Source organism: Dromiciops gliroides, chromosome 1 (genome assembly GCF_019393635.1).
Source record: "Dromiciops gliroides isolate mDroGli1 chromosome 1, mDroGli1.pri, whole genome shotgun sequence".
In the NCBI taxonomy this organism is placed as follows: Eukaryota; Metazoa; Chordata; class Mammalia; order Microbiotheria; family Microbiotheriidae; genus Dromiciops; species Dromiciops gliroides.
In genome coordinates, this window is record NC_057861.1 from 460054748 (window position 1) to 460064520 (window position 9773).

Genomic DNA, 9773 nt, shown 5'->3' on the forward strand with positions numbered 1-9773 from the left:
AGAGAGAGAAACATAAAGAAAGAAAGGGGGGAATATGAGAGGAGAGGGAAGAGACCAAGGGAATCTCTTCATTTATAGAATGGGAATCCTAATATCTGTCCTACCTACCTCATCGGAGTTGTTTTCCATTTATTTGTTCATTAATTAATTAATTAATTCAACAGGGGCCCTACTACATTAAAAGTGTTGTGAAAATTGCATGGTCCTTACCCTCATAGAGCTTGCAATGAAAAAGGAGAGAGACAACAAGAACACAAATTATTGTAATAGAATATGTAAAGTGAGAGAGGTGCAAAAATAGCACCAATTAGAATTCCAAGGGAGGAATTTTTGGGAGGGTATTCAAGGTAAAGGAAACAGTATAAGTGAAGGTGTAGAGGCAGGCAAACATGAAACAGTACAATTTGGTTGGGGCATAGAGTGTGAAAATAAAGCTTTAAAGGTAGATTGGTGTTAGATTTTGAGGCTTTGAATGCCAGGTTAAAGAATCTGAACTTTGTTGAGGAGAAACTAGGTAACCACCAAACGTTTTTGCATGGTGGATTGATGAAATGATATTTTTGAAGATTACAAAATAGCAATTGAAATGGGAAGAAAGTGGAAAGGGCAAGAATGATTATGTGGCTATTAGAATAATCTAGGCAAAAGGGAGAGAGAAAGCCTGAATGACACTAGAGGCAGTAGGAATGAAAGGCAAGGTAGAACTCTGAAAGATATTTTAGAGGTAGGATTGGCGGGATTTGGAAATTTATTGACTGTGGGACTGAGGGAGAGGGATGTCAACCTCAAAGCATTCTATCATTTAAAGCCTTTTCCACTGTAGGGTTAGCCTTTTCCCAGACTGATTCCATATTACTGCCCCATATGCATTCTACATTCTATATTTTAGTCTGGTCAACCTGCTGTTCTCCACAGATGACATCCTTCTTGTATTTGCACTGGCAAAAGATATCCTTCATGCCTGGAACACATATGCTTCTCACTTCTCTGTCTTTTGTAGCCTCTACCTCTCTACTAGTCTCACCTGAAGTGCTTACCTCTTTTAAGAGTTCTTTTCTGATTCCCTCAGTAAGTGTTCTCCTCTCTCGCAATTTGTTTAATATTTAGTCCATATATAATTTACATATACTTATCTATGCAATATTGTTCCTCCCCACAGTAAAATGTAAGTTTCTTGAAGGAAGCATGATTTCCTGCTCTGTCTTTATATCCCCAATGATTGAATGGCTGAATAAATGAATAAAAAATAATTTATTAAAAGACCTTACTATGCATTAAACAGTGTGCTAGGTACTGGAGATACAAATACAAAAGCAATGACCTTAGTTCCAAGAAGCTTATGGTCTTATGTGTGGAGGGGATGCAGGGGAGTGATGATCAGGGAGGGGCATTTTGGTTTAGAAAGTTAGTTACAAGTTTGGTTAATAGAGCCATAGGGGAATAGATTGACATACTTTTTTTTACAGTAGCAATGGAAGCATTGATTTGATTATGCTTCCAGAGTTGGAAAGTTGGAGTGGGGGAAAAGATGCAGAAGGGATGCTTGTGTCAGCAAGGTGGCTAGAAAGAAGAAAACTGGGGAATTAAGTATGGCTGGAACTGGCATGCATAGTGAGCCACATGAGGTACTCACCAGTGAGGGCAATCTTTGTTGTGGTTCTTTTGCTTTTGCTTTTTAAAAAAACATTTATTAAATATTTTATTTTTCCAATTAAATGTAAAAACAATTTTAACATTTATTTTTTATTTTATTTTTAATTTATGGAATAAAAGAAGCATTACCATAACACAGTACAATAAAAAGATGATTGCATATAAAACTATAAATCTATTATGCATAACTTGCTATTCCTTTCAAATATACAACAAAATTATCACATAAATTTCTTTTTTTCTTCCCTTCCCCCACCCTAGGTATGGCTACCATTAGAAACAAATAGGTTTGTATGTATGTAGCTATCCATGCATGCATGCGTGCGTGTGTGTATATATGTACGTATATATGTATATACACACAATTATATACATATATATATGTGTGTGCATATATATTTAAAACTATTCTATACATCTATTTATCAGTTCTTTCTCTGGATGCAGGTGGCATCTTTCTTCATATGTCCTTTGTAGTTAATAGTCAAAATAATTTGTTTAATAATTTAGTAGCTTATAATGTAATAACTTATTTGCTGAAAGTTGTTCTTAAAACAATGTTGCTATTCCTGCATTCAATGTACTCTTGATTCTGCTCATTTCACTCTTCATTATTTTGTGCAAGTTTCTCCATGTTTTTCTAATATTATTGAAGTCATCATTTCTGATAGCACAGTAGTATTCCATTACAACCATATTCCACAACCTGTTCAACCATTCCCCAATTGATGGGCATTCCTGCAATTTCCAGTTCTTTGCCACCAGAAAGAGAGCTGCTGAAAGACCCATAGGGTTCTACTGCCTTCCCCAGGACAGGAGTTCTGAAACTGCAAAGACTGAGTGCTCAACAGCATGGCCTATGGTCCAGCAGCAAGATAGTTGCTGAGAAGATTTTCATGGAACAAGGTAACTCACATATAATAGACACTCAATAAACACTTGTTGAATTTAATTGGAATGAGGTGACTGAAGATAAAGACATTCTGAAGTATGGAGAAGGGTGTTCGAGGGAACTCGTGTTAGATATCTTAATATCAGTGAGTATTAAATGAAAATGCTATACAAATGCTAAGTATTATTATGGGAGCTCTGACCATGATTTCTTTCTTTCATTTAGGTTTTATATAGATATCTCATTTTCTGGTACTATGGTATCTCGACTCTGCACTTTAAGCTGAGTGCCCAGGGCCATTTGCCATCCATATTAGCTGTGAAAGAAATATACTACTGTGGGTGGTGTGGGGGAGGGGAGGAATTGCTTCCCATTCACTTGTAGCAGGCAACAGCTTGTAAGTCTGGGGCCTTGGCAACAGTAGGTAGTGGCTTGGCTTTGAGTCTCAGAGGCCATAAGTGATAGGGACAGAAAATGATGGTTGTGGCAGAATTAAAAGTTCTGTCTTTTTGAAAGTGAGACATCTGGTCCCTGTCACGGGGCTAAATTTTTCAGCATAAGATATCTGCTGAACAGTTTATACTTAGGCCAGCTCTATGGATAATTCTGCTTCTTGACTGGCCTAGGAGACAGGGGACTGGACATTTGGAGTGAGCTGGAAGGATGGAGAGATCTGCATTGTTAAAGAGCTCCAAGCATAGGCTGTAGATGGTGCCAGAGAAGGTCTCTAACTATTCCTGTTATCCTGTCTTCTGGCTCAGTTGCAGAGGGAGAAAGGAAAAAATAATTCCCACAAACAGAAAGCTATTTTCCAGGGCCTCCCTTCTATATCACTTTGACTACTTTCATCTTGTAAGCAGCAAAAACTGCCTCTCCTGACTCCAGTGCTAACTCAAGAAATGGCTTCGCATAGATATTTAATAGCCTTATATAAAGAGAACCTTTCAGAGCAGTTCTGATGCAACAAGTTTGAAATTGCTATATGAGTTAACAACAACAACAACAACATGGCCTTAGATTTGTGAGTTCTCCAATTCGAATGCAAAATTGGATAAACAGTGAAAAAAGCCAAATGATGACAATTACACAGGAATAATTTAATTAAGAATGTTAATAAATTAAAATATTTAAAAATTTTTATAATGTCTTTGCCCTTTTGCACTAAAGACTGCAGCATTTGATTAAACTATTGATGTATAATGGGCGAATGTGGTCATCCAGTCCTTGGTTGCCTGGTGAGAATGTTTATTTAGGAGTTCCACACATTTTAGCTTTTTTGATCCCAGATACAGATCTTCTGTGCTTCGACTCTGTGTTTAATAGGTCTGGCATATGGCTTGTTTCCTTATTTAACTTTTATTGTTTTACTTCATAAGGGTACTTTGAAATCAGCATGAGGAATAATGATCAGACTACATTTTTGTCAATAGTACATAGCCTTATCAAAAAACACAGTATCACATGCTGTCCTTGTGATTCAGTGCCTAAAATGATGACACACCTATCATCGTCAACGTAGTGCTGAATAGAATTGTATAGCTTGAAATAATGGTGAGGGTTATTTTTCTTTTGGTTAAAGAATCAAAATAGAAACAAAGGAAAAAAAATAACCCAAGATCATTATGGAGAGAAAAAGAGAACCACTGTACCTAGGAGTCAGGGGACAGATTTTACTCCTAATACAGGTTTAATCTCAGTCGGCTTCCAAAAACTGGGGGATCTTGGGCCTCAGTTCCTTTGTGTTATATAAAGGGAGTTGGATTAGATGACTTCTAAGATCCCATCTAAATGAAACATTCTATGAAGGTCTTTCCACAAAAAAAGAGAGATTCCTTTTCTCTTCCTGAGGCCTATATTTTTACCTCCTACTTTCTATCACTTTGTTCTTTCACTCCGGTCTCTTAAATAGCATTTGGCACAACTTAAGAATTCTCACATTTAGTCTTCCTATTAGTTGTTTACTAATGTTTTCAAAGCCTCAAGTTGAATGGGTAAGAAACTGATGGATTTATGGCCATAGATAACGTCTAACCAGAAGAGAAAGAAGGATACAGAGACTGAATGACTACATAGATTAGAATAAAGAATAAGGTTTGGCTTTTTGGACCAGAATTTACAATATCAATATGATAACCTTCTGGGAAGGAAAGGAGGGTCTCTCAGGAGGGCTGAGAAAAGGATATCTGACATTAAATTCACAAGTTTGACCAAGAATATGTTAAAGTGGAGTTTGTGGAAAGGATAAGGAGAGATGAAGGACAACAGGAATAGCCAGGAATAAGTCTATCGGGGAAGCAACATCACCATCATCATTACTAAGTACCACACTGAGCAAAGGGAATGGACCCTATAATAGCTGGTGAAAAGAAAAAATAGTCCTCATTTGTATTTTTCTATTCGAGGGCTATTCAGACACCTGGTATTCTTTAGCTCTGCTTGTAGAGTCAAATATCAGCTTGGACATTTTAAGTTAGTTCTATCTAAGTGGATGGACATGAGGCATAATTCTTGGATTGGTTACTGAATGAGGATGTGAGATCAATTTTTCTAGACATGGATTAGCTACAAAATAAACAATTTGGGGTCTGGATTACCTCAAGTTCATCCACGTACTAGAAGTCAGGAATAAACTAGTATGAGCTTCAAATTGGAGAATACTTTTATAGGTGAATTTCTGAGATTATAGTATTCTTTATTCAAGGAGATTGTTTTGAGAGGTGTGGGTCTGCACTAGTAATCTGCTGGAGCCAGCTCACACTGGCTTGTAAGAACCAATTGTTAAATTTTCAGTGTGAGGATTTACAATCCCAAATCAACAACTGATACAAACCAGGGCTGGATGTATTGCTTTGTTGCTTATCTAAAGTTAAGAAAATGTTGGAGAAAATGTTAATAATGAAAATTAAACTTAAAAGTGTGCTGAGTGCATCTTTTTTGATGGGAGCCAGTTGTTAAACATGGTCTGGACTCAAATGGGACATGGAAGTTGGGATTCTTCCTAGTTCAAATGATGACTAAGACATTCTAAGTCATCCTCAAGAGTTCTAGTCCATTCTAGGTAAGAGCAGAGGCAAGGGGAAAACCCTTCATTAAACTCTGTGGGAGGGCCCCTTCAAATTTGCTGTAACACCATATGACATATATCTTTGGTTCAACAATAGCACAAAATGTATTGAATCACAATTTGAAAAATTTGGAAGAAATCTGGCCATCTTAATGAATGATGCTCACAAAGAACAGAAAATCATTATACAAGAACAAAAGATAGTATTTTTAAAAGTTCCAATGTGGGACAGCTAGGTGGCACAGTGGATAAGGCACCAGCCCTGGATTCAGGAGGACCTGAGTTCAAATCCGGCATTAGACCCTTGACACTTATTAGCTTACTAGCTGTGTGACCCTGGGCAAGTCACTTAACCCCAATTGCCTCACCAAAAAAAAAAAAAGTTCCAACATGATAGTTCTCACCTAAACTTCATGATCACCCCCTTTCTCTTGGTATTTGTCATTGCTTTTTTCATGTATTCAGAAACTTGAAAATAAATATGTCCTTACCCCAAACACATCTATCTGTATAGTGGCTCAAATTTATTTTTGTTTTGTTTTGTTTTGTTTTTAAGCAACAAACATTTATTTTATTTTTTCCAGTTACATGTAAGGGTAGTTTCCAACATTCATTTTCATAAGATTTAGAGTTCCAAATTTTTCTCCCTCCCTCCCTTTCCTCCCCCTTCCACAAGATCACAACCAGGTTATATTTGTACAACCCACAAGTGTTCTTTCTATCAGTTCTTTCTATAGGGGTGCATGGTAAGCTTCCTCATTAGTTCCTTGGGATTGTCTTGGATCATTGCATTGCTGAGAGTAGTTAAGTCATTCACAATTGCTCATTGAACAATACTGCTGTCACTATGCACAATGTTCTCCCAGCTCTGCTCACTTCACTATAAATCGATGTTCATTAGTCTTTCCAGGTTTTTCGGGGATCATCTTGTCATTTCCTGTAGCACAAGACCATTCCACTACAATCATATAGCACAGCTTTTTCCATCATTCCTCAATTGATGGACATTCCCTTGATCCTCAATTCTTAGCCTCCACCAAGAGTTGCTATAAATATTTTTTGTACAATTTTCCCCCCTTTTCTCTTTTTCATGATTACTATTGTTAACTGTTTCCCTTCCATCCTATTCCCTTCCCCAGGATATTTATTCTATTATCCATCTTCTTTCATCCTATCACTCTTCAAAAGGGATTTGCTTCTGCCTGTCCCCTACCCCACTCTGCCCTTCCTTCTTTTGCCCCTCTCACTTTATCCCCTTCCCCTCTTATTTTCCTGCAGGGTTAGAGAGATTACATTGGCTCCTAGATCCAATTCTAATGAGATCGAGGTCTTTGAGCCAATTCTGATGAGTGTTAGGCTCATTTACTGCCCAGATTAAATAGATTACTCCACCAAGTTGGGTGTGTGTGTTAGTCCCTCCCTGAGGCAGCTCTGATGAGTTTAAGGTCTTTGAGTCTTTTCTGATGATTGTAAAATTCATTTACTGCCCTGCTACTCTCCCATCTCTTCCCCCACTCCATAAGCCTTTTCCTGTTTCTTTCATGTAGGATTACACCTCTGCCCTTCCCCCTCTCCCAGTGCATTCCCTTCACCCGTCAATTTAACCCTAAAGATGTCATCACCTAGCTAGGTGACGCAGTGGACAAAGTATCACCCCTGGACCCAGGGGGGATCCCAGCCAAAACCTGTCCTCAGACACAAGACAGTCACCCACTGTACAACCCCAGGTATGTCCCCCAGCTCAAATTTTTTATGGTTCTCTAGGGTCTTGTATTTGAAAGTCAAATTTGAAATTCAGTTCAGGTCTTTTCATCACAAATATCTGAGTCTTCTTTTTCTTTAAAGTCCCATTTTTTCCGCTGAAAGGTTATGCTGAGTTTTGCTGGGTAGGTGATTCTTGGTTGTAATCCCATTTCCTTTGCCCTTTGGAATATCATATTACATGCCCTCTGGTCCTTTAATGTAGAAGCTGCTAGATCTTGTGTTATCCTGACTGAGGCTCCACAGTACTTGAATTCTTTCTTTTTGGCAGCTTCCAATATTTTCTACTTGACCTGAGAGCTCTGGAATTTGGCTATAATATTCCTAGGAGTTTTCCTTTTGAGATGTTTTTCTGGAGGTAATTGGTGGATTCTTTCAATTTCTATTTGAGCTTCTTCTTCTAGAATTTCAGGGCAATTTTTCCTGAGAATATCTTGGAAGATGATGTCTAAGCTCTTTCCTTGATCATGTTTTTCAGGTAGACCAATAATTTTCAAATTATCTCTCCTGGACCTATTTTCCAGGTCAGCAGTTTTTCCCAGAAGATATTTCACATTGCCCTCTATTTTTTTATTCATTTGGATTTGCTTTATTGTGTCTTGGTTTCTCATAAAGTCACTGGCTTCCATTTGTTCAATCCTACTTCTTAGGCAATTATTTTCATCAGAGAGTTTTTCCATTTGGCTTTTCAAACTGTTGACTTTTTTCTCATGTCTTTCTTGCATCACCCTCATTTCTCTTTCCATTTTTTCCTCTACCTCTCTAACTTTATCTTCAAAGTCCTTTTTGAGTACCTTCATGGCCTGAGACCAATTCATATTTTTCTTGGAAGCTTTCGATATAGGGGCCCTGATGTTGACATTTTCCTCTGAGGATGCACCTTGGTCTTCCTTGTTACTGAAGAAACTTTCTATGGTCCTCACCTTTCTCTGTCTGCTCATCTTGCCTTTCTTTTACTTGACTTTTAGCTCCTCAAAGTGCAGCACTGTTTTCAGGCTGCAGTATCCCAAGCTTAAGAAGTCCCAGGTGGTATGATTTAAGGAGGATCAGGTTCTTCACTCGCCTGGCCTGTCCCCTGGTCCTAGATGACCCCAGGCCAACTTGCTAATAAACCAGTTTTGTGTGTTGTGGTTGTTAGCTCTGATGAGCCTGTGCCCCTCCCCGACCTGGCCCACTTCTACTGAAGCCTACCTCCTGGTTCTCAGCAGGGGTGAAAAATCCAAGTTCTGCCTCAGCACCAGCATAGACCCCTGTAGTCTCCCCTCTGCCTAGGGCTCAGCCCTCTCACCAGACTGGGAGCTTAGTTCCAGATGACACTGGTGCTTCAGCTGATTCAGAGGCTCTGGGGGTCTCCTTCTCTGGTGAGGCCTTCCTGGAACTGGATCTGTGTCAAGGTGACTATAGGGTTGAGGGTTGTGCTTGACTCCTGTATCAGCACAGCAGCTCCCTCCTTCTGACATTCCAAGCCGTTCTTGGTTAGAAGATGATTTCAGCACATTCTTCTGTGAGTTTTGCTGCTCCAGGCATTGTCCTATGGCATTATTTGGGTGTTTTTTGGAGTGATCCTGTCATGAGTTCAAGAGCTTATTTAAATTTGAGCCACCATCTCCAGTGGCTCAAATTTAAATCAGCTGTGAAGTCAAATCTTTTTTTTTTTTTTTTTGATGAGCAATGGGGGTTAAGTGACTTGCTCAGGGTCACACAGCTAGTAAGTGTCAAGTGTCTGAGGTCAGATTTGAACTCAGGTCCTCCTGAATCCAGGGCTGGTGCTTTATCCACTGTACCACCTAGCTGCCCCCCCCCCCCCCCGAAGTCAAATCTTGATGTTTATTTGCATTTTTTTTTCAGGGCAATGAAATTAGGTGACTTGCCCAAGGTCACACAATTAATAAGTGTCAAGTGTCTGAGGCCTAATTTGAACTGAAGTCCTCCTAAATCCAAGGCCAGTGCTTTATCTGCTGTGCCACCTAGCTGGCCCGAAGTTTATTTGTATTAATGCTTCGTTGACTTTTTTTGCTTCCAACTGGATTTTGATAATGGTTTGGCCTTCACTTCTAGCCTATTAAGCAAATATTAATTGACTTCCAATGTAGTTTTATCCAAAGAAGATACAAATTTGAATTAATTCTCAAGGCTGTAGAATGCTATGTTAGAATTGGGGTGCTTCCACTGGTGAGCCTTTAAACATCACCCTAAAAGAGTTTTTCCTTTTTTCTTTCCCACAGTTACCAGTCTACCCTTATTCTCTTAGGGAAACCTGAATATTACCCTTGGTCACACACTGGCAAAGACCACCTTCCCTTAATTTAAATGAATCAAAAAGTTTTGCCAAGGAAATGAAGGGAAGAAACAAATTGAAGCACAGACAGAGATGGATTATTTTTTAGTTTAACTCTGTCTGAC